Source organism: Oryx dammah, unplaced genomic scaffold (genome assembly GCF_014754425.2).
Source record: "Oryx dammah isolate SB20612 unplaced genomic scaffold, SCBI_Odam_1.1 HiC_scaffold_2, whole genome shotgun sequence".
NCBI classification, from domain to species: domain Eukaryota; kingdom Metazoa; phylum Chordata; class Mammalia; order Artiodactyla; family Bovidae; genus Oryx; species Oryx dammah.
This window is the reverse complement of record NW_024070186.1, coordinates 172730708-172755867: the sequence shown is the minus strand read 5'-3', so window position 1 is coordinate 172755867 and position 25160 is coordinate 172730708. Positions and strand designations below refer to the sequence as shown.

Genomic DNA, 25160 nt, shown 5'->3' with positions numbered 1-25160 from the left:
TTTCTGAAACCCTGGCTATGAATAGAATTTTTTTTAAGTCCCTTTTGTATACACTCCTGAAAGCTCACAACTTGCAGGAATCCCTCTGCCTTGGACCATTTGTGCTGCTGTAACAAAATACCACTGGGTGTCTTCATTTATTTCCCAGTTGTGGAGGTAGGTGAGCCTGAGATCAGGGTGCCAGCCTGGCAGTGCTGGTGAGAGCCACCTCCTGGCTTGCAGATGGCTGCCTTCTTGCTGCGTCCTCACACCATGGACAGAGAGCTTCCTTTACTTACAAGGACACTAACCCCAACACAAGGAATCCACTCTCACGACTTCGCTGAACCATAATCACTGCCCCAATACTCCATCTCCAAATACCATCACATTGCTCGTTAGGGCTTCAGCATATGAATTTGCAAGCAGGCAGGGGTTGCAAACGTTTAGTCTACAACAATATCTCCAAACCATTCACAAGGACAGCGATCCTTTGGGGAAATGGAACATCAGCCCCCAGTCTTCCGTCTATGGGGTCACATGGAGTTGGACACGACTGAAGTGACTTAGCAGCAGCAGCACACTTCAGTTTCCAGCTCATCAATGTTCTTACTTTCATGAAGCCAAAGGATATTAGAGGCATGTATTCCAGCCTCCTCATTACACAGAGGAAGAGTCTAAGGCTCAGAGAGGCAATGATTGACTGAGGTCACACAGATGAAGTGAGTCACAGCTGAGTCTTGAAGCTGAGAGTCCCATCTCTTTGGTGGTACACGTCCGGATGGTTACTCACTTGTGCTGCCTGAAATAAGTGGGCCAGTGCCTGGGGCCTGAGAATCTGTTAGTTATATGAACCTGTAGTTTTAACGTCCTATTTTCTGGATGTCAAAACTACATCACTGGGGTGTTTCTCTTTTTCATTACAGCAGTCATCTCTATTTTATTTATATTTTGCAGTGAAATGATTTAAATCAAATGTGCTTGGGCACAGAGGAAATTTGACCTGAAAGAGGGTTTCTGTGGCAGAATGAGAGCCAGTAGATACTTATTTCCTGCCTTTCTGAGACCAGTAACATCCTGGTACAAGGGGATCCATCAATACACCTTTCATAAGGGTTTTCTGCACAGTGAGGTGGAAAATCTTTCCAATGACTCTGGCCCATTTGTAACTCTGCCCTGAATAAAAGAAGTGATTGATCGGGGCTTGGATGGCTTCCATGCCCAGGGGCCTTCCTGCATCCTAGGAGGTTGAGTCTATAAGTGGGATTCAATTGGGCAGTTGCTCCTGGAGGGAGTGCCCAGCAGGGGTGAGGATGGCCTCTGAAGAGTGGGCAGTGATGGGCCGATCGTGCTCAGCCTTCGTCTGCTGGGTCTACAGAGGGGTTGATGCCCGGAAGTCTCTAAAATAAAGAGGCTCACAAGGAATAACAGGGAAGGTTGCCATTGGGCGTTAGACACAGCAGATGCAATGCCCCTCTGGGTGATATCCAACGCAGGGTCGGTGTAATGGAGCCTCAGCACGCCCATCAGCCAGTCTGTTGGCATCACTTAAGAGTCCACAGTGGGCCGTGAGGAGTGGGAGAGGATGAAGGCTCTGTAACAGGGTGAAGGGGTGTTGGGGGTTGAGAAGGGTGGCCCATTCCTTCAGACACGTCCACGACCCCAACCTCCAAAAATGGCTGCCTACATCCTGGGCGCTCCGCTGGCTGGGAGACCAGGAGGCCAGAGTTCAGTCTTAGATGCCACTACTCACTATCACCCTTCGAGTCATCAACTTCTCCCTCTGGGCTTGTGCTTTTGTTTCCTACCAAACTGGGGCTGCTTATTTTAGGGGAGTGGTCTTTGACTTGGGGGAGCAGGGCAATTTTGCCTCCTAGGGGACATTTGGAAATACCAGGAGACATTTTTGATTTTCACAACTCAGGGAAGAAGGGTCGGGTGCTGCTGCCTTCTAGTAGGAAGAGGCCAGGTTGCTAAACATCCTAAAATGCACACAGCCCTCTTGCCCCACACAACAAAGATCCAGATCAGTATGTCAGCAGTGTGTCGGAGTTGACAAAACATGCCTTAAAGTTGCTATGTAACATCCCTGTACTATGAAAAGTGGGGCACAGCCCAGAAGGGGCAGGCCCTTCTCCCTACGGAGCTCCTCCCCTTGACCTGCTCCCCACTCACCCCCTGTGAGGTGGGGGAGGACTCCACTATACCCACCACCACTCCCCTGGGTCCTCTAAGCTGGCCGGGGTGCAGAGAAGAATGAAACCCCATCCGCCTCCTCACAGGCTGGTTTAGTCTTAAGACACCTGCCCATGTTCCCGCAAACCAATCCAAAGATGCCCTCAATCGCTAGCTTCCTTCCCACTTCCCAGGCACATGGACTTGACCAAGACCCTTCTCTCATTCAAGCACCAACTTTGCGATAAATGGGATTATAGAACCTAATTCAAGCCTGAGGTACTATGAGTTGTAGAAATCAGTATCCCCCCCAGTGCCTGGCACACAAGAGAGGCTCAGTAAATGGAATTCATTATTTTCTGCAGGGAAAATAATGCCTATTTCCTCTAACAGCCATGAGGATTACAGGTAAAATAGGAAACGTGGTTAGCACGGTGCCTCCTGCCACGGCTGGTGCCAAGTGAATCTGGGTGGATGGGGACAGAGGGATGCAAGCATGAATGACAAGAAATGAAGGTTCATGGAAAAGCAAAGGTCCACTCAGAGCCTAGCATGAAGGAGAGCTCTAAAGGTATTTGCCCAATGGAGGCTCAGGGAGGCTCAGGGAAGCACAAGGGGTCTACAGCAGGGTTTCTCAGCCTCAGTCTTACTGGCGTTTGGGGGCAGATGGTTGGGGAGCAGTCTACGCACTGTAGGATGTTGAACAGCACCCCTGGCCTCCAGCCACCAGATGTCAGGAGCATCCCTTACTCTGCATCCCAGCTATGACAGCCAAAACTGCCTTTGGACTCTGCCAAGCATCCTCTGGGGGCACCATGGCCCCTGGTTGAGAAGTGCCTGACAAACAATGGGCCCTCACTCAACAGCTACCTGCTGGCAAGGGCTGAGGCTCGAGGGCACGGGAGTGAGCCACCCCCACCTGCCTTCACTGCTGCAGTCCGGCTTACTCATGATGAATGAGTGGAGAGAGGTTGTCCAGGGCAGACACCAGCTCAGTTTCTCTGAAACCGTCGGACAGTGCTTCATTTGTGCTCTGCCTTGTGAAGACAGCAGCTTTTCTGAGAAACTATTTTTCCAGCCCTGAAGATTTCATGTGAAGATCGCAGTAAATACTCACCCACTCAACCTGCCTCTTGTCCCTCTCCTTCCAAAGGGATCCTTCTCATTGCAAATGGTTTAATCTCCCTATTTTGTGGATGAGCCACTGCAGTCGAGAAGATGAAGAGGTATGGAGTTAAGCTGTGGGTTTGTGGTTTGGGCTTAGAGTTGGCAAAACCCATGCTTCTCTTTAGCATCTGAACACAACCCTTAGAGGATGCTTAGGGAGGTTACGGAGAGAGAAAGCAAAATGCATAGGTTCACAGGTATATGGGTGGAGGGACCCCAGGGAAAAAGGAGAAGCAGAGGAGAAATGTGATGTGAGCTCAAAGGCAGCTGGGTTGGAGGCTGGTGGCAGGAACTTATCACCTCTATGATGATAGGATTAGATTAAAACTGCCAGGTTCTACCTTTAGGAATGAGCTGCAACTGAACTGGATTACTGTATACTTCGTCTTCCTCTTGTCCCAATTCCAATCCCCTACCCCGTTCTAGGTCTCCCTTGGCTGCACCCACTTCTCTCCAGCTCCTCCATTACCTGCAACGGGACGAGAACTGCAGATGTCTGACTGAGCCCCGTCACGAACTTTACCTGCCCATCCATCCCTTCTCCCGCTGGCAGCCAGAGAGATCCTTTGAAAAGACAAATCAGATGCTACTCCTTCACTTAAAATCACTCCAATTCTCCCTATTTTTCTGAAGATAAAGACAGAATTCTGACTGCAGCCTGCAGAACCCTGTAAGACATGGCCCCTGCCCTCCTCCTCGGCCCCTCTCCACTCTCTCCTGCTTCTTGGCTTTCTCTCCAGTCATTATGAGTAGCAATGAATTCCTACTGAGCCCAGGACCTTTACACATGCTGCTTCCAGCCTCCACGTCCTTGCTTTAGCTTAAATGTCACTTCCCCAGGGACACTCTGCTGCCCCTCCCTGGTCAGGCTTCGTAGTGGAAACCCTCAGGATGCTCAGCCTTCACTTCACCACACTTATCAGTGCCTCGTTTAATGACTGACATCTGTCTTCGAAACAGACGGTGACACTGTTTCAGGCAGAGAGGGAATCTGTTTTGCCCACTGACATGTCTTTGCTCTACTGAGTTTCAGCGCACATTTACAGAATAAATAAATGTTTAAACAGGGGGAGGAAGAGAGAGGCTTGCTCCAAGTGTGGACAAAGTGTCCCTTCCGGGGTCACATCCCGTGGCTCCACTCCCAGACACCATTAGGGGAGAAACGGGGCCAGGCAGAGCGTGGTATCTGCCTGCCCGCTCAGACTATAGCTGACCCTTCCCCCGCAACCTTACAAGCTTCCCCTCTTCCAGCCGTGGTCACACGAAGACGGATCGCAGCTTCTGACGCCCAGCCCTCCAGGAGAAGACCCACCCCTCAGTCCAGGATAACCGGCCCCTGCAAATCCACCCACTGTTTCATCAACAACAGTCAGGTCCCTGCTGCCTGGGCAGTGGAAAGGCGATGTGGACTGTGACCTCCAGGAGCTCAGCGGCATCTGTGTCACCTGGGCTGGCTGGGAACGCAGACTCCCAGGCCCCGCCCAGTCTACACCTGAACAAGCACCTGGGGGGATGGGGTGGGGTTGGGATTGGTGTTAAAGTCCAAGAAGGCCTGGGCTCCTGGGAAATCCCATGGACAGAGGAGCCTGGTGGGCTGCAGTCCATGGGGTTGCACTGAGTTGGACACAACGGAGCGATTGAGCAACAACAGAGCGGGCTCCTCAGAGCCACAGGGGGCGGGGGCTGTTAGACTGTGGCTCTCCCTCCCACACCCCCACTTTCTGATGCAGGAGGCCAGGGGCGTGGCAGGAAAACCTGCATTTGTCTCAGGTTCCCACTGGTACTGATGCTGCCTGTTTTGAGAACAATAGCTTTGCAGCCTTGTGGGGGTCCAGGAAGAGGTCGGGGGGGGGGGGGGTCCCAGGAAGGCAAATGTGAGCTGAAGCTCACCAGACAAGAAGGGTTTGAGAGGCAATCCAGACAGAGGGCGCTGCAGGGGCAATACTCAGTAGCATGAAAAAGCAAGGTGTGCTCAGGGAATGCCCTTCATCAGCTGGCTAGGGGGAGACAGGGGAGGCAAGGGGAGGGGAGAGAAGCAGAGGGGACCTGGAGGCCACAGAAACCCTGCTTCCCCTTGGTCTGCAGGATCTGCCGTGGTCCAGCACCGCGGAGGATGGACCGAAGCATCCTCAGTGATTACCCGTGTCGCCATCAGCTCACCCAACACTCGAGGTTCTAGCCACGCTCCAAGCCTGGTCCTGAGGCCTTACATGCCTTAACACATTTTTCTTTCTTTTTCAACTTTTAAAAGTAAACAATTATTTATTTTTAAAGAAACAAAGATCTGTTTAGGGCTTCCTTGGTGACTCTGTGGTAAAGAATCTGCCAGTCAATGAAGGAGACACAGGTTTGATTCCTGACTTGGGAAGATCCCACATGCCATGGAGCAACTAAGCCCAAGAGCCACAGCTACTGGGCCTGTGATCTAGACCCCGAGAGCCACAGCTACTGGGCCTGTGATCTAGACCCCGTGAGCCACAGCTACTGGGCCTGTGAGCTAGACCCCGAGAGCCACAGCTGCTGGGCCTGGGATTGAGACCCCGAGAGCCACAATGATGAAGCCCATGCGCTCCAGAGTCCATGTTCCATAAAAGCAGCCACCACACTGAGAAGCTCGTGCCCTGCAACTAGAGAGTAGCCCCTGCTCGCCACAACTAAAGGAAAGCCTGCACAGCCTAAAGACCCAGCACAGCCAAAAATAAATAAAAATTTTAAAAAGTTACAAACTCACAGAAAGTCACCAAGATATTCCAGGGAGGGCCATGTTCCTTGGCCCAGCATCCCCCAAAGTGACATCATATGTAACTGCAGTGCTGTGTCAGAGTCCGACAATGAACATCAGCCCAGTACTGCTAACCAGACCACAGACCTTAGTTAGGTTTCAAATTTTCCTTGCACTAATTTGTGTGTGTGTGTGTGTGTGTGTGTGTGTGCTGTGTTGTTTATTATTGATTCCTTACCACAAGCCTATCGGATCTCATTTTGCAGATGAGGAAACAGAGGTACAGAGAGATTCAAACTTGCACAAGGAGGGCAGGATGCAGAAATAAATTCCTGAAGTCTAAAGTTGACGCTCCTTATTGCTTCTCTGGCAAGTTCTGGTATTTATCCAAGTTCTCACGGATCAGGGCCGTTCCCAGGGGTATTCGTATCTGAGAAGGACTGCTGGGTGCCACATGGAGGCTCCAGGCCTGTCCTAAGGGACCAGGTCTTTTGGAAAGGGCCCACTGGCAGAAGTCGAGCGGAGAAGCTGGAGGAGAGGGCCGTGGCCACAGATGGCCTGCCCCGGTGGGTCTGAAGCGGTCCCGCTCTGGCTCAAATGTGCTCCTGTCTGCCAGTCTGCCCCCGGTACCTGGTCTGATGTTCGCAAGGCTGCCCTGGGCTGTCTGCCAGGATCAGGACCAGACAGAAATCTGCTGTTCCACATCTCAGCCCCTTCCCTGGCGCCTGGCAACCCCACAGAGGCCTGCTTGTGAGGGCAGGAAGCAGGAGCCTGGCCTGCTTGGCCAAAATCTTGGCCTCTGGCTGCTGGGGCTAGGGTGGGGGTGGGCAGGGGCGGGGAGAGGGGGCACACAGTGAGGCCTTAGAGCACGGAACAAGGCCTCCCTCTCCAGCAGGGCCTCCAGACGCTGCCTCGTGGGCAGCCACCCACCAGACAAGGCTCCTCTTTGCCGCTACTTTTATGGCATGTGGGGCTCCTTGGAAGGGAACGTTCCTTGTGCTTATAACTCTGTAAGGATGATCTGTGTGTGCAGATAGGGACTACCCAGACCCACGGACGCTGCTTGATTTCTAGCCAGAGAGGTGGGGCTGTGGGTAAATTCTTTCCTTCTTCAACGTGGCACTCTGTTCATATTGCTATAATGCTGCTGGTATAGTTAGGTAAAAAAGGTTTCCTTTCATTAAGGGAAAAACAATTCAAACCATAGGGGGAAACATGTTTTAAAAAATCCGCTATGTTATTGGGAACAATTCTGCCTCCATGTGGAGCAACTATTGTCAGGGCCCCATCAGTAAGTTCGTCTCTTAACCTCTCTAAGCCTCAGTTTCCCCAACTGGAAAGTGAAAATTAGGCTGGAAGGATCCACCCCAGATAGCTAACCCACAGAGCTCTGTATGGGAAAAGGTGAGATTGAAGCGTTGAGGGGGGGGTCTCTTATTTCTATTCTGTCCAGAGATTCCAAACGCGGCCCCAGCAGGGCGAGTCACTGAGTCACGGTCGCTGATCCGGGAGCACTGGACAGGGCTTGTCCAGCCCAGAGAAGATGAAAACCCAATTGTCTAAAAATGTTCTACAGGCCAGAGCAAACTGATTGATTTACTACTTGCTAGTTTTGACTTCTAAGCAGACTTTGTCCAGGAGTCATTTCAGGAGCTCTCTGTAATCCTTGGATCAGGAGACAGAAAGCTCTGTAGCGACAGGCCCCGAGGTAATGAACCATGGTCCCCGAGTGTCCACCAGCTTCCCACTCCCTGGCAAGGAGCCTGATGGGGCTCTGACTGAGCTTCCCACCCATCGCCCACATACCAGCACCTTGGGCACTGCAGAGGAAGGAGTGTGCAGTCAGCCCACCCCAGTTGCACACTAGCTGAGTCAAAGTCACTTTTAAAGCCCCCTAAAACTACTAGATTCTACATCCCAGAAAATGCGTTGTAGGTTTGCCTCAGAGCACCAGAGGTTCCTCTCTCAACACCACCCCCAATCCCCACCACTATGAATTGTTTCTCCACGAATGGCATTAATGTGCCTGCTCTTACTTTAGGGGAGAGAAGACAAATACACAATTAGTTTAGAGCAGCATGTGAAACCAAACTGCACTTTATACCTCCCTCACCTATCCCATAAAAGGTAAGCCTGCCACAAAAGATAAAAAAGCCAGAAAACCACTGAACTAGAGCTAGAGGATTAATACCTACTGCGAGGGAGGGAAAACTTTATCAACCAAAGCTAACAGAATGATCACAACTGATATTAGTCAAGGCTCTGAGCTTCCTGGTGGCCTAAGCAAAAAGGGATGCCTTCTGTTATATGACTCACAATCCGATACCTAGAAGCTCAGTCAAAGAAACAAGAAAAACTCAGTCCTGAGGTGATGTGCCTCAAAAGGGTCAGGGAGGGAGGAGGCAGCGGGTGATCAAGTCCAGAGGTCAGGGGGAGCTTTGCCAAGGCCGGGCCTTTGGCTCACACTTCAAGTGGCATGAGAGCCAGTGGAAGGCTGAGTGCAGAGACATGACCTCATCCAACTCAGGATTTAAAAGAACAGCTCTCCGGAAGCTGAGCTGAGAATATCTGCTGAGGGGTGGCAGTCAGAGAAGGGGAGGGAAAAGAAGCAAGCAGATGTGGAGGCTAAAGCAAAGTGCCAGGCCAGAGATGGTGCACAGCCTTAGAATAAAACCAGAGTACTACCTACCAGGCTGGGAACACTCTGAACTCATCCCTCCATTCAGCTCAGCTCAGGCCTCTTTCCTTCCATCTTCTCCCCTCAGCTACGTTGATCTCCATCCACTTCTTGCTCTGTGTGCCCTGTGTGTCTGTCACTCTGGGTATCTGCACCCCCACATCCTTTGAGCGTTCTCTTCTTCCCCAGGACCCAGTCACAGTGGGTCATTGGTGCAGTGTTTGTCCACGTTTCAGTGGGTTGATTTGGGGCCACCTCTCCATCATCTTGGTCATCTCATGAAGACCAAGACATGCCTTCCACTGCATCTCCTCCAGCACCAGAGCCCAGGACCTGACACATAACAGGCGCTTAATAAATTCTGAACCCTCTGAGGCAGACACAGGACGATCCCTAGGTTAGGAGATGGAAGCTCACAAGGTCACCAACCTGTTGGGTGGATCCCTAGTCTGCCTCTGAGGCCAGTGCCCTTGACCTTTATATCCAATTGCTCTAAACTCAAATCAGAATAGCTAGCCTGGATCTTTCTCTGCAAGATTCTTTTTTTTTTTTTTTTTTAAACTTTTTATTTTGTATTGGGGCATATCTGATTAAAAATATTGTGATAGTTTCAGGTGAACAGTCAAGGGGGACTCAGCCATACATATACATGGATCCGTTCTCCTCGAAGCTCCCATCTAGGCTTCCACATAACATTGAGGAGAGTTCCACGTACTACACAGTCCTTGATGGCTATTCATTTTAATTTTTTTTAACATCAGAAACATTTTATATTGGGGTATGGCTGATTAACAATGTTGTGGTAGTTTCAGGTGAAGAGCAAAGGGACTCAACCAAACTTATGTACGAGGTTATTCATTTTAAATACAGCAGATTACTCTGCAAGATTCCTACCACTGAATTAAATCAAGATCTCTGGGCTTTGATATGGGGCCAACAAGAATACAACCTGCAAAACTCAGAGAAGAGGGTTAGGAAGCTGCAGCCGGACTTGAGTCACGCCCCAGCAGAGTGCGAGAGCAAAGTGGGATTATGCAGGATCCCACCTGGCTGGCTGGCCTCACTGCCGCCATCTTCCACGACTCACCACACACACTGTCCTCCCTTTAGTATACAGCCTTTATCCGATCAGTTTTCTAGGTTGTAGCAACCAACAGTGGAATCCACAGGAAATTAAGGCTGTTGACTCCGTCTTTGGATACCACATGGAGAAGAGATATTTACACATGTCATCTGGGCCTGGGGGACTGGAGGATTTTGGCAGCCAGTATTTACTGAGTTTTGAATGACAGTTGAGGGTTGGGGGAGGGAGCACAGTTATCTTGCTTCCCAACTCCATGCAGATTTCTGAGTCAGGGGGCCCCTTCTCCTAAGGCTCTCTTTTACCTCTACTTGGCTGACTTAGAGAGTGGAAGGATTGGGGATTAAAGCTAATTTTTCATAGAACCTGGTATCCGAAAGAACTGACTTTTAAGCTCCAGCCAGATTTAAGGGGCCTCTCGTCACTGGCAACAATGAATTGTGATGTGAATCCATTTCTAGGTGCTTGCCTCGTGCCGTCTCTTCATGGTTCCTTGAGCTGTAACTTCTCCTCAGGTCATTTATGAGTGGAGAAAAAAGGCAACCTTTGAGATTCATGGCTGATACGCCAGACGTCTGGGGAATGAATGTCCAAATACAAAGTAACCATAAATACATAATACACCAACAGCTAACATTTAAGGGACTAGCACACCGTGCCAGGCACTGTACAGATATTTACATGCAGTATCCCATGACCCTCACGTGTTCTTTTGTAATTGAAATAAAATTCAGGGACTTTCCTGGCAGCCCAGTAGTTAAGACTCCACGCTTTCAATGCAGGGCTATGCAGGTTTGATCTCTGGTTGGAGAAATGAGATCCCACACACTGTCAAAAGTTAAGAAGTGGGGGAAAAAAAAACAATAAACTATGATACAATGCATCGTCACATAGGATCTTTTAAAATAAATAAATAAATAAAATAATAAAAACCCAAGCTCCTTATCATGGCCTGTGATAAGGGCCATGGGATCCTGGCCCTATGGGATCCACTGACTGCCCACCTCCATCAGCTCCTTGCTCCTCCCCTCATTCTTCACTATGTTTCAAGCACCAAGCCAGGCTCATTCCTGCCTCAGGACATTTACACACCCCACTCCTCTGCCTGGAGTTCTCCCCTGCAGCTCTGAACGTCTGTCTGACTGACTCTCATCATTCAAAGTTGGGCTCCAATACCACCTACCCCAACACAAACCCTGAATCCATCTCATCACCCTGTTTAATTTTCCTATAGCAGCTTTCCATGTCCTTGAAGCTTCTTATTTATGCATTTGCTTAGGTGTTCACAGTCTGTTTCTGCTTACTGAGCTCCATGAGGTCAGGGACCTTGGACTCCTAGTACACTCAGTGTCTGGAGTAATACCGGCACACAGTAGGTCCTGCATAAATACTCGAAGAAGAAATGAGAGGGAAACTGGAACCAGGGTTTGCCTGACATCAGTCCAAAGCCTGGGTTCGTAACCGCTAATCCACACTGCCTCAGCACAGGACATCCCTAATGTACAGGGTCAGGTGACCTGGCCTGCTTCTCTCACTAGCTAAAGGTCTGTTTCCTGCATGCTAGTTGGAGCCTCAGCAAAATCCAACGTTAGGCATCAATGATGCAAATTCCCAACAGCAACTGTAGCTCCGAACCTGGCCCTTGGATTCAACAACTGATGCTGCCAATGTATATAATGAACTCCCAGGTGTCACAGACAACGCAGAGACGAGTCAGAAAAGCACACAGGGGAGGAAAGCACGGCTGTCTGTCAAGTAGGCTGGGCTAAGAGCTGCCTCCACTTTCTAGGCCTTGGTTTTCACATATATAAAACGGGGACAATGACTGTCCATCTATTGTAAAGGGCCTACTTTCCATACCATGTCCAGAAATACATGGAAAATATCTGTTACAGAGCCTGGCACTTCATAAGCAGCTAATAAGTGGTCACAAAAGATGTATAAAATGCCTGCCATATTCAAGTCAACTGGGAACCTGTCGGAGTTCCTCTCTGCCTCTTAGATCCTAGAAGAACAACAGGAAGAGTGCTGTCTCCATTGCTTTTCCCAAACCCCATCTCCGAACACACAGGTGATCGAGGGGCAGAGCAGGAAACAGGAGCCATTCTGGGCCATGTCGTGTCCAGGTCACATAGCCTGGGTTTGGAATTGGCTCTGAGAGCAGCTCTGTGACTTTGGTGAAAGGAAGCAGCTCCACCCCCTTTCCTCAGTCATCGGGTGGGATAACTGCTGTGTCACTGGCTGCTGCCCACCTCTCTAACCTCATGTCCTAACCTCCTGCCAAGCCCACTCATCACACCCCCTCCCCATTGGACTTCTTCATGTCTTCAGCCTGAGTCTTTGGGAGTCTGTGCCTGCTCTTCCCTCTGCCTGGAACAGCCTTCCTTCTGGCTTTGTCTTGGCTAAAGTGGCCCCTTTATAAGATCTGGCACTTCCCAGGTGGCATTACCAGTAAAGAACCTTCCTGTCAATGCAGGAGATGTAAGAGACATGGGTTCGATTCCTGAGTAGGAAAGATCCTCTGGAGAAGAAAATGGCAACCCACTGTAGTGTTCTTGCCTAGAGAACCCCATGGACAGAGGAAGCTGGCAGGCAATCTGTGGGGTCACAAAGAGCCGGACACAACTGAAGTTACTTAGCACATTGTAAGCTCTGCCTTAGTGTCCTTACCATTAAAACAGAGGGGCTTCCCTGGTGGCTCAGATGGTAAAGAATCTGCTTGCAATGCAGAAGACCTGGGTTCAAGCTGTGGGTATGGAAGATCCCTGGAGAAGGGAATGGCAACCCACTCCAGTATTCTTGCCTGGAGAATCCCATGGACAGAGGAGCCTGGTGGGCCACAGTCCATGAGTCACAAAGAGTCAGACACAACTGGGCAACTAACACTTTCACTTTTTTCACTGATAACAGTATCTACCTTACAGATTTGTTTTCAGCATTAAATGAGTTAACATATGTAATGCAGTGAGAATGAGGTCTGGTATGTGAATAAACATACCAGATGAGACGGTTCGATGGCATCATCGACTCAGTGGACGTGAGTTTAAGCCAAACTCCGGGAGATGGGGAAGGACAGGGCAGTCTGGCATGCTGCAGTCCATGGGGTCACAAAGAGTCAGACACGACTGAATGACTGAACAACGATGTGAATAAGTAGCGTCCAGTAGTAGCAGCAGCAGCAGTAATAATACTCCAGTCACTACTCTTCTGTGGCACAAAAACCCAAGGTCCACCCAGGTATCTTACCTTTCACAGGTATGTATGCTCTGCAACCAGACAGTGGTTCTCAACCCAGGCAGCCCATCAGAATCATCTGGGAAGCTCAACGTTATCCTCATACCTGGGCGACATTCAGCTCAATTAGAGTGGACTCTCAAGTAACATGGGTTTGAATTTCAAGGGTCCACATAAATGCAGATTTTTTTCAATAGTAAATACTGTCATACTACACTCCAAAGATGGTTGACTCTGAGGATAAGGAACCTTGCGCACCAGGAATTGTGGATACCAGGCAGCACAGATACCGAGGGTCGACTCTAAATTATATGCAGATTTTCAATTGTGAGCAGGGAGGCACCTCTAAGCCTCAAGTTGTTCAAGGGTCACCTGTACATCAGCCGCTATAGTAGGAAACACAGGCATCAGCTTTATCTTCCCTAGGTAATTCCAGGGCAGCACTGAAATCGAGACTCACTGTAAACTCCTCAGGCTCAAAGGGCCTCAAAGCTATCTGCTATACTCTCCCCTTGCCAGTAGATTTTTACGTTTTCATCCTACTCTCCTATGATCATTCCTAATGAAACAGCTAGCATATCTGTTCTATGTCTCCCTAGAGCAGTGGTCCTCAACAGGGGGCAATTTTGTCCCACATGGGTATTTGGCAATGTCTGGAGTCACTCTGGATATCACCACGTGGGGGAGAGAATGCTACTGGCATCTCGTGGGTAGGCTCCAGGGATGCTCAACCCCCTACCGTCACAGGACACCACTACTCTTCTGTGGCACAAAAACCCAAGGTCCACCCAGGTATCTTACCTTTGTGGAAAAACCCTGCCACAGAGACATCTTTTCTGTGGGTGTGGGGAGGACAATAGAAAATGAGAAGAAAGAATAAAAAATCAGGGGAATTTGTCATTTCTGAATATCAACCTCTAGCCATGTGCCAAGCAGATTCTCATGAATAATGACAATAGCTGCTAGTCTCTGAGTATCTTCAACGGACTACAAGAAGACTAACTCCCTGATGTATCTTACTTAAGCACAAGGCAATATCCCCACTTCACCCATAAGAAAGCAGGGACAGCAAGGGTAAGTAACCAGGCTAAGGTCACAAAGTTTGCACACACCAGATCTAGATTTTAGCTCCTTTTTTTGATCCCAAAGTCAAGGCTGCCCCAGCTCACATTTCCTGACCCTCGCCATATGCCAGGCAATGGTCTGAATGCTTACCGTGTAGGAACTTCATCTTCACAACAAATCTGTGAACTAGATACCACTATGGTTATCATCATCATCCCCATTTTTCAGCCTGAAAACACTGAGGCACAGTAGGGCGAAGCCACTTGAAGAATTTCACACAGCTCGTAAATAGCGGAGGGGGAATTTGCACCCAGGGAGCCTGTATCCAGAAATCGGATCATGCCCATTACACTCTACTGCCTCTAAGAAAATGATGAAAAGGAAGGATTGAATTTCTCCCTGCCATAGGATATTTGCACAAGCGGTTCCCTCTGCCTGAAACTCTCTTTGTCTGGCTTCTCTGTCCAGCCAACTTTTTTCCCCCACTGGCTCTCAGCTTATACACTTCACTTCTCTGGGACACCCACCCTGACCTTCAGATCAGGCGAGTTACCTCTGTTAAACCCAGTCTCCTTCACAGCATTTCACAGTTTACAATGAACTCATGCAAGTGTTCCATTAATGTCAGTTTCCTCCTCTAAACTATAGATTTGTGCAGACAGGGACTGTGCCTGCCTTGATCCAAGCTATAGCCCAGACGCCTGGCATGATGCCTGGCACAAAAGAGATGCTTAAGAAAAGCTTGTGGTTGAATGCATGAAGCAAAGGACCAGAAGCCAAAACAAGAGCTGGTGCCTGACCAGTCCATTTCCCCAGCCCCAGAGAGGAACAGAGCCATCCAGGGGAGCCTGTCCAAATGCCTCCAGGACAGGGCAGGGCAGCAGAACACGGCAGGCCAGTTGGCAGTGGGACCATAAGCCCACGTCCCAGAGCCATTTCTTCTTCATGGTGGCTGGTCTTTGCCATTTTCCAATCAACGCTGGTTGAGTTCTAATTGATTCTCTCTGATATCCCTCTCCAGAAGGGAGAAAGGCTCTGTTTACTGGGGCAGTGCATAGAGGACAGGCCTTTTCTTCCTGCTGTATTTAATGCTGCTGCTAATCACGGAGATTAGACTAAAACAATTACAACAGCTAATTAAAGAACAATGCAGTTTTTGGCATCTTCACGCAGACGGCACCATCGGGAATTCCTAACTCGGGCAAAGCAGGGATAATTAAAACCCCGGCTCGACTCTCCCCACTCCAGCAGCTGGATCACGCTGATTAAACTGCAAATAAAACACATGAAACCAACACTTTGTAGTCTATCCAATTTCACTTAAAAGGGATTTTAACTGATTCATAAACAGAGAAGCCGTAAACAGCAAATTATTTAACTAAAGCCAGTTATTTCGTCATCGCGGTTTTCTTTATCGCCAGCACTGGACTTGTGCATGTCGCCCAGGGGACATCAGGCTGATGGACTCTGAGGACCCACACTTCAAAGAACAATGCCACTCGCTCCTGCTCACTGGCAACAGGACACCACCAATGTGCAGCCGTATTCTCTGGGCTTTGGATCCCACTGAGAAAAAGATCAGGTACTACCCGTGTCCCCCAAAATGCCCAGTTAGCTCTCGGCTCTCCATCAAGGAAGGCAGAGAGAGAGAGAGAAGGTGACAAGTGTGGCTAACGTGGAAAAATGTTTAACTGTAGAACATATTGAAGTTATTCAAAGGCGGCCAACTTCGGACCTAAAACGCAACCAGTACTGTTACAAGTAAGGAAAAGCCTTATTCTCTGGCTACAGGAAGACATTTAACAACATGTGGATGCGAAAGCATGTTTAATTTAGATGGAGCCACTCTGAGACCCCAGTTCAGACACACTTCCCAACTCATCCTATATCTGGGGCTTGCTAGCTTTCTCTTCCTTTGTTACCAGGAGATAAGAGGGAGAAGAAATGAGAAGAAAAAGGGAAAAGAAGAGGAAAAGGCAGGAACAGAGAAAGTGAAAGATGCTCATTGCAAGCAGCAAAAGAAGACAGAAAAGGACTAAAAAGACAGCAAGAGAGCTGCCCCAGGAATTTTAAAAGCCCCGCAGCGCACGTGTGGGCAGATCAGAGAGGGGCGCCCACCCTCCCAGCATGGGAACCCAGGCATTAGCTGGGATCTGTAGCAATGCCTTTCCATCCTGCTGGGATGAAAAGTCTTTTTCCTCCTCTCTATCTCAGACTGATAGATTTGTAAAATGAAACAAAAATTGAAGTATCAAAAAAAAAAAAAAGAAAGAAAGAGAAAACTTGAGATGCTTGTCCATGCTTGGGTGCCAAGCAATGCCCAATTACTATAAAAGTTTCTAAAAGCTTGCTCTCAATTTCTGAAGCTGTCTCAGTGCAGACGGTGACAAACAAATGCTTTGTGACTGGCTGCGATCCATGGACCTCACTTTGAGGAGTTCCTTTCCCACAGTCACTGGGAATACACTTAATCAGATTCATAATATCCCATGTAATGTGCACCACATGTTGTTCGGTGACAAAAAAATGCAGGCTTTCAAATGCATATAAATGTAGGAAACCAGACCAGAGAGAAGTGCCCCAAAGATTATATTTCAGGATGATAATTTTACTTCTCGTTTTATTTCCACCCTTCTCAAACTTTTTAAATAAAATACCACTTTTTAGCATAAAAAATCAAAGTGATTTTTAAAAGAATATTCCATCTATGAAAGCAAAGGAGCAAGATGCTTTATTGTAAGAAGACATGCAGTTATTTGCATATAATTAGTTACATATGATGCTATAATAAGTTTGCTAATTATTATATATTCAATAAAGTTACATAACTGCATGCAGACACATGATGGAATTTTATACAGCCAATAAATATGACATTTACAAAGAATACTCTATGATTTAAGGAAATGCTTTTGCAATTTGGTTGAACATCAGTTGTCAATATTCAACATTTTTTGATTTACAAAAACAGCAATTTCACATGTATGACTTTTGTAAAATGGAAAGAAAATGACATTCAAATTTTTAATTCAGGGAAATTGCTAGCAGTTTTCAGTTTTGTCCTAAGTTTTATAACAGTGATAAGAATTCTGTTATAGTAAATACCACTTTCAAACGTTACCGAACAAACAGTTACTTGGTCTTTGTGCATGTGTGTTGGGGAAAAGGGGGATAAATGGTAAATTTAAATTCACCAGTATTAACTGCTAGATTATTGTTAAATTCGTTCATCATTCCATTCAAGATCATGATCGTGAACTGGGCAGGAAGCACTGTCTCTGTGTAGGAGGAAGAGGCTGTAATCATGAAGGACCTGAAGATCGGGGGTCCCACGGGTCTGAAGCTGCCCTCCTTTGTCCTGTTTCCTTAGGCAAGTCACTTCCCTTTTTGCTTTGACCTCAGTTTCTCCCTTTTTTAAGATGAGGGGTTTTATATGGTATCACTTATATGTGGAATCTAAAATATAACATAAATGAACCTATCCAGGAAACAGACTCAGATAGAAAACAGACTTGTGATTGACAAGGGGGAGAGGGGTAAGGGAGGGATGGATTGAGAGTCTGGCGTTAGTAGATGTGACCCTGTATATACAGGATGGATAAACAACAAGGTCCTACTGCGTAGCATGGGGAACTATACTCAATATCCTGTGATAAATCAGAATGGAAAAGAATATTATATATATATATACACACACACACACACACACCTGAATCACTTGCTGTATAACAGAAATGAAAAAAATACTGTAAATCAACTATACTTCAATAAAAATCAATTTAAAAATTAATAAAATGAGGGGTTTTAAGAGTCTGATCTTGAAGTTCCTTCCAGCTTTGATATTCCATGATCCTACTCACAATGGCCAGAACCCACTACATAAATTGTGGGACCAAGCGCAAAATAAAAATTCAGGGCCTCTTATTAAAAACTTCCTAAGAATTCAAAGGCAGTGACAACAGAGCATTCAACCAAGTGCATGGTCCTACTAAGCACAGGACACACGCCCCGTCTAACCCTGCCCTCATCTCTAGCTATTTCTATTTACCAACAACCAGCCACCAAAACAAAAGCAGATTTATTAATAAGTGTTTGGCAGACCAAGTGTGTCCATTCCAATAAGAACAGCTCACAATTCCTATTTTCAATAAGCATCACTCACACCTGTCAACAAAAATAAGTAACCACACTTGGGGTTGGGTGATTAAAAATGAACAATTGCCTTTTCATACTTGATTACAATTTCTATTTTAAAGACACATCTCTAACTATGAAATTGTGCTTGGATTTCAAAGGCAACTCTGAGTTTTCCCAAGTCTTAAATTCCACCGCATTGAGCCTTATTCCTGCTAACATCTGTGATGAAGATGAAAGTAACTCTCGGTCAGCCCTGGTCACTGAAGCTCAAAGCCGAGGATAAGATTTGGTATTTTGCGAAGTGTGAGGCGCCAGACACACTCACATCTGTTTCCGGGGCTTGCTGTTTCCTTGGCTACTGTCAATCTGAACCCGGGGACACCAGGGCCATCAGAGAGGCAACTCAGACCACTTCCTGCCTTTGGATGCCAGGAGGAAACCAACACATAAACGGCATTGCCTTGCTTCTACGGAGCTCAGCCACACAGAGCAGCCAAGGACAGGACGGATACACAGGTGCCTGGTTCTCAAATGCAACCAATTCACTCTTTGCACCTTTCTAATGAGTGTGATGATTTCTGGAGCTGAGAAGCACAGCCAGTCGAGGGTTACAATCAGCCACATTGAAAGCAGTGAGAAATACTGGTGGACAAGAAATGTAAGAGCAGGAAAAATGACTGAAAAGGAGACACAAAGATTTTTTTAAAAAGGACTCCGGAACCATTGAGTGAAGACCTACATTCTTCTCCTTGCCACTGGGAGTCATCAGTGCTTCTAGCAGAATCCGAAACCTACTGCTTGAAATGATGGTGAGAGTTCTTCAAAGAAGTTTAACCCAGGTCCAGCATCCTCCGCCTCAGAAAGTAGGACACTGGGAGATATAATGCAGAAACATTCCCTATGGGTAAAACATATCTCTTGAGAAAATCAGGACTGTCTTTATGTCCCGAAGGCTTCAGACTGCTGGAGTTTTTTTCTGAACACGTGCAGTATATACAGTATATATGCATTTTCACATTGCTTAGCATTTCTTTTTACCTAGTTAAAAAAAAAGCATCTGTACCACGAGTATTATATTACAGTCTAGAACAGGAGTTTGCAAACTTTTTCAGTAAAAGCTCAGAGAGCAAAGACTTCCAGCTCCGCAGGCCATATGATCTCTGTCACGATGGCTCAGCTCTGCCGTTGTAGCTCAAAGCAGCCAGGGACAGTATGTATGGAGCGGGTGTGGCTGTGTTCCTAATAAAACTCCACTGACTGAAATAGACAGCTGGCCGTATTGAGCCCATGAGCCATAGTTTACCAACCGCTGGTCTAGAGCAAAGAATACGGGCTACAGACAAGGCCAGACCCAGACTTGAATTCTGTCTCCATCATTTCATTACCGCAGATTCCATATTCCACTTCCATAATATGGGGGATAATAATACCCTCTCTGCTGAGCATCAAATGGAAAACTGGTAGAGAACTGATAAAAATTAATTTTCTTCACCCAATAGCCATTCTTTCCGTGAGACACTTTCTTTAGTTCTTTATCCATACCATTATTTTCAGACAAATGGCTTTTCTTGAACATTATCTCACCCTCCTCCTGCTCATATTCTGCAAGGCTGATAGAGAGACACCATCCACTGATTCCTTGATAAGGAAACAGGGTTCATGGCCAGAAGGATAAAGCATACTTTAGCCAGAGGGATAAAGTATACTGTCCAACCCAGTAACCCCTGGCTTTGGATCTGCTGGTCATACAAACATGGACACACATGAATCTGTAGACATACCCACTGAGAAATCTATCCATGGATAGAGAAGAAACACGATGGTTAGGAGCATGACATATGAAATCCAGCTTGCCCACTTACTGGATGTGTAACCCCAAGTGTGTGAAAGTGAAAGTTTCTCAGTCGTGTCCAACTCTTTGCAACCCCATGGACTATAGCCTGCCAGGGTCCTCTGTCCATGGAATTGTCCAGGCAAGAATACTGGAGTGGGTAGCTGTTCCCTTCTCCAGGGGATCTTTCCAACCCAGGGAGTGAATCCAGGTCTCCCGCATTCCAGGCAGATTTTTACCATCTGAGCCACAAGGGGAAGCCCAAGAATACTGGGATGGGTAGCCTGTCCTTTCTCTAGGGGATCTTCCTGACCCAGGAATTGAACTGGGGTCTGCTACATTGCAGGTGGATTCTTTACCAGGTTAAGGCACTTGACTATTCAGCTTGGGTCTCTTTATTTGTGAAACAGGGCTACTAATAGGGTAGGTTGTAGAAGGTTGTACCTTGAAATGCTAAGCTTAGTGTAATGCCTCACACACAGTAAACATTTAACCTCTGTTGAATGAGGTTGTGAGGATTAAATGAAAACAGTATTCTCAGCCCCAGTTCCTGACATTCAGGGAACGTGCTATCAATGATCATTGCTTTATTAGTGACAGGTCTAGACACACTTACACACCTAGGAAAACAAACACACACACGGCTGTGAACTCCACTAGGACAAGAACTATATCTGACACAAAGCACAGGCTTGTTGAAGAACTGTCTGTTTGCTCGCTTATGAACAAACACTCATGAATGTAAACAGATAATTGTAAACAGCTGATGGCTGGGTTAGGCTACCCAAGGTGCATCCATATCCATTCATCCCCTGGAAGGAGCTAAGGAATGGGCTGGCCCAGGCATGTGATTATGAAATTTTGCTGGCCGTGTGCAGGTCCCCAAAACACCACCACCCACACTGCTCGAAGAACCAGACTAGCGGAGTCCCCTGAGCTGCTCAGCCCAGATGTGACTCCGGGATCCCAGGTGGTGACCGAGGAGAAGGTGAGGGATGAACAAGGAGCAGTAAAAATCCCCTACACACAAGTCAGCTGGAGCAGGAACAGCTAAGGGAGGCTCGCAAGGGTGGTCCCTTGAACTGCTGGGATGAGGTTCTGTCTTTGAAAAAAGACAGTGTGTGTATCTGGAGGGAAGAAGCCAACAGACATCGCACTGTTCTGCATGCAGGGAGTGTTTCTGCTCAACCAGGTCCCAGCCAGTCCCCTGGGTGCCTGTGGAGGTGAGGCTGCCTCTAAGCCGAGAAACAATGGCTCACCTCTGGAGGGGCTGCATCGCACAGGGCGGTCGTGCCGCGGGGCGCCTGGCTCCCAGGCAGCTGCCTTCACTACGCCAAGGAAAGCCCGTGGAACTTGGACTTCCTTGTCTCCACTAGGGTGGAGGCTCTGTCCTCTTAGCATTACATAAACGAACAGCTTGGCTCCTTGGCCGGGAATCAGAATGAGCCAATGTCTGCCTCTGGCTATGACAAAACCAAATCCTCAGTAAGTCAGTGGAAACAGTACATGGAGGGCCAGATGCAGCCTTTGGATGGAAGAACTCGGTTAGCTCAACTGACACATCTGCTTTTCATTAAACGATGTTTTTGATTTGGCTACGGTTATGCTGTTGGTGTTTAAAGGTGGTGGTGGAGAGAAAACCACCCTTCTGTTAAGTAGAAGTATGTGTGTGCGTGTATATATGTACTGATAGATGAATAGGTAGGTGTCTAGATGAGCAGATTCACACCCACGGAAGATGCTAACATCCCCATTCTACCGATGGGCACACTGAGGACCCATGAGCTGAAATGCTAACAAGTAACACAGCCAAGATTCAAACCCAGATATGATGATTCCACCATCCAGTTCCTCCCCCCCACCACGTTGGGGCACAATGGCTACAATTAATATTATGTGTTGCCATGACATCTGGGGAAAACCAGGAGGGCCTCAAATGGCCTGATTGTAATTCCCCTGCCCTCTCTGCTCCCCAGGATAACGTCCCTGAGCCAAACAACCCTCCTTATTACAGGAACCAGGCATAGTTCCTGCTCACCTTTGCTTCAGTTCCCTGTCAGTTCTCACAATTACTCAAAACAAGACAATCACATCCTCATGTGGGAGCCAGAGGTCACCTCACCCTCTTGGGGCACCAAGTACAAAGTCTGCCTCCCACGGGCCCTGGATTTTCACTCTGTCCTTGAATACAAATTCCAGTGTGGCCCTTCGCGACATGTGGCATCCTCCTCTCTGGGGCTGTATCTGGGATTAATAAACTGCTGCCCATCTCACCTGTTGGCACTGGGGGTCGTGTGTTCAGCCATTCCCAGGACCCTGGGAAGGAATCTCTGCTACACACACCAAACAGCTTCCTGAAAAGGGAGGTCTGTTAAGACACTGATAAAATATATTGTTGCTCAGCCCCCTCAAGAGGTCACCTTGCCAAGTGTCTCCTGGCAGATGTCAGCAGAGAGGAGGCCGAGGGCTCTGGCATTCAGATAACTGGAGCTTGATTCATCCTCAGACTGAGCAGTGACAGAGCCCAGAAGCCCTTCTTCTTTCAACATTCCACCATCACCCTACTGCGTGTCTGTGGGCAGGACCCTGACTTTTGCAACCTGCACTGTTCCACGTGGAGCCCAGGCAGGAGCCAGGAGAACTCAGGAGCAATTGATAACAAGTGGTGTGCCATATACCCGGGGAGACACGACAGTAAACGCAATTAGAGGCAAAGCCCTGATTAAGTGAACTCAACTAACCAGAACCATCAATTAGCTGAAATCTTTTTGCCTCCTCTCAGGAGACCCTGAGCTTAGGAACATCAAAATTTAACAAGTGGGGAATTCCCTGGAAGTCCTGTGTTTAGGACTTGGCACTCTCACTTCTGGGGCTCTGGGTTTGATCTCTGATCAGGGAACTAAGATTCCACAAGCCATGTGGTCAAAAAAAAACTTTTTTAATTTAGAAAAATAAAAATTGTTTTCTAAGGTTTGGCTCTGATCCAGCCCAATTCCATTCATCATTGTGTGTACCACAAATGTAACTTAAAATTGTCCACAGGTTTTAAAAAGAAAAAGAAATGGGAGAGATTGATTTGAACCATCTATTTTACTTAATATATCCAAGATATTATCATTTCACTGTGCAATCAAGATGAAAAAGTATGGATGTGATACTCTGATACTGGTTCAGCTAGAGCACAGCTCACCTTGAACCAGGCTTTTGGCAAGTGCTTGGCAGCCCCCATACTGGTGGCCACCATCCTGGACAAGGTAGCTCTGGAGTGGATGTCTGAAGTGACAGCTGAGAATGCAGGTTCTGGGTGTTTACAACTAATTGAGCATCAGTCAACAATCGCTTCTAAGTATCTCCTCCCAGTGGTATGTCATAATAGACAAGTAGTATTTGAGCTCTAGTGGGTCTCCTAGGGGACTTCCCAGGAGGCGCTAGTGGTAAAGAACCCGCCTGTCAATGCAGGAGACATAAAAGATTCAGGTGCAAGCCCTGGGTGGGGAAGATCCCCTGGAGGAGAGCACAGCAACCCACTCCAGTATTCTTGCCTGGAGGATGCCATGGACTGAGGAGCCTGGTGGGCTAGAGTCATGGGGTCGCAAAGAGTTGGACACGACTGAAGCAACTGAGCATGCACACACGGGTCTCCTAGGACCTGTAGGAGGGGCTGCCAAGGACCTTCTCTACAGCCAGGGCCCTTCCCAGCAGATGGCAGCTTCGGGAGATGCTGCCGATGATCACCTCCACTGAACCATCTGCCTCTTTCTCAGACTCGGACCACGAGAGTATTTGCCCCCTCTTTCACTTTAAACGAACTCACACTTCAAAGCCAAAAAAAGTAAGTGCTTCTCTAAAGAGGCCTTTATCCTACTGACCACCCAGGAATGTGCAGAGTTTGATGGTGCTTACAAAACTTTCCCCAAAGGAGCCTGCAGTCTAGGAGGGCAGTGACGAATCACACATGAGAAAAAAATCACTTAATCATGGGTCCAATAAAAACTGGCTGCTGGCCGCCTGAAATGAGCGCTGGCCAACATGTAAAACAGGTACCATGATGACAAAACCGAGATCAGAAAAATGAAAGAATTACCCACTGTCTCCACTGGGAATCCCAGGAGGAAGAGGACAGCAAGGAACGGTCACCCCCTCCCAAATTTTAATCGTTCATCTGCTAACATTTTGGATTTTGTCTGATCCATGTAGTGTCTTTTGTTTTCTTTACTTACCAGTGCTCTTTAAATCAGTTCATCTATCTTCTTCTTTAATGAACTAATTTAAAAAGGAAATGTTACCCACGAACCAAAAGGAAAACACTATAATTTTTGCCATAAATAGAATGTAACTAGAAATATCAACAGACAGCAATTAATTTCTTTAAAGTTTGTTCATGCGCTGCTGGGAATGATCTTGCGCTCCGCTCGTTTACATGACACTTTGGAAAAGGCTGCTATCAGAAGTTGAAACCTGGCTTTGCCTGGCTGGCTGGGAAGGCTTTGCGTAGGAGGAGGGGGAGGAAAGTCACCCCAGCCACCCACACGGCCTAGAGAAAGGTGAGGAGGTGGACGCACGTGGAGCGTAGGGGCACGCGATGCGAAGGAGAAACTGACGCCTGTGTAATTAAATCACCTCAAACACATTCAGTTATCGCACTGGGAATACAGACTGACACACTATGGAAATGCTTCAAAAGTAAGGGTTGAAACAAGTGTTCTCATAACTCCCAGTTAATCAGAAAACAATTAAGCCAGGGCCCCACTGCTGCCCCTCTGTGCTTCTAGAAACTGCTGTCTGATCGCACCTCTCTGGCAGAGAGAAATCCTGTCTTCTGGAGGATGGCGATTTCTGAATGCGGATGCCCAAGGCCAGGGTCAGGGGCATGGGAAGAGAGAAAAAGAGGAGGGCGGTCAAAGGTCAATGAGATGATGCTGACACTGGAACCCCATTCCCCACCAGTGTGTGTGTGTGTGTGTGTGTGTGTCTGTGTGTGTGTCTATGTGTCTGTGCATATGTCTGTGTGTGTGTGTGTCTGTCTGTGTCTGGGTGTGTGTCTCTGTGTGTGTCTGTGTGTATGTACGTCTGTGTGTCTCTCTCTGTGTGT

General features: G+C 47.7%; 1 protein-coding gene and 1 long non-coding RNA gene across 2 annotated transcripts in view; both read right to left on the bottom strand.

Annotated features, from left to right (window-relative positions):
• XYLT1 (xylosyltransferase 1) overlaps positions 1 to 25160 on the bottom strand; it is a 349644-nt gene that overhangs the window by 201892 nt on the left and 122592 nt on the right. The window lies entirely within an intron of this gene.
• Positions 22534 to 25160, bottom strand: part of LOC120875214 — a 14548-nt gene continuing 11921 nt past the window's right edge. Inside the window, exon 3 of the long non-coding RNA XR_005723864.1 lies at positions 22534 to 22940. This is a non-coding gene — a long non-coding RNA (uncharacterized LOC120875214). The remainder of the gene's footprint in view (positions 22941 to 25160) is intronic.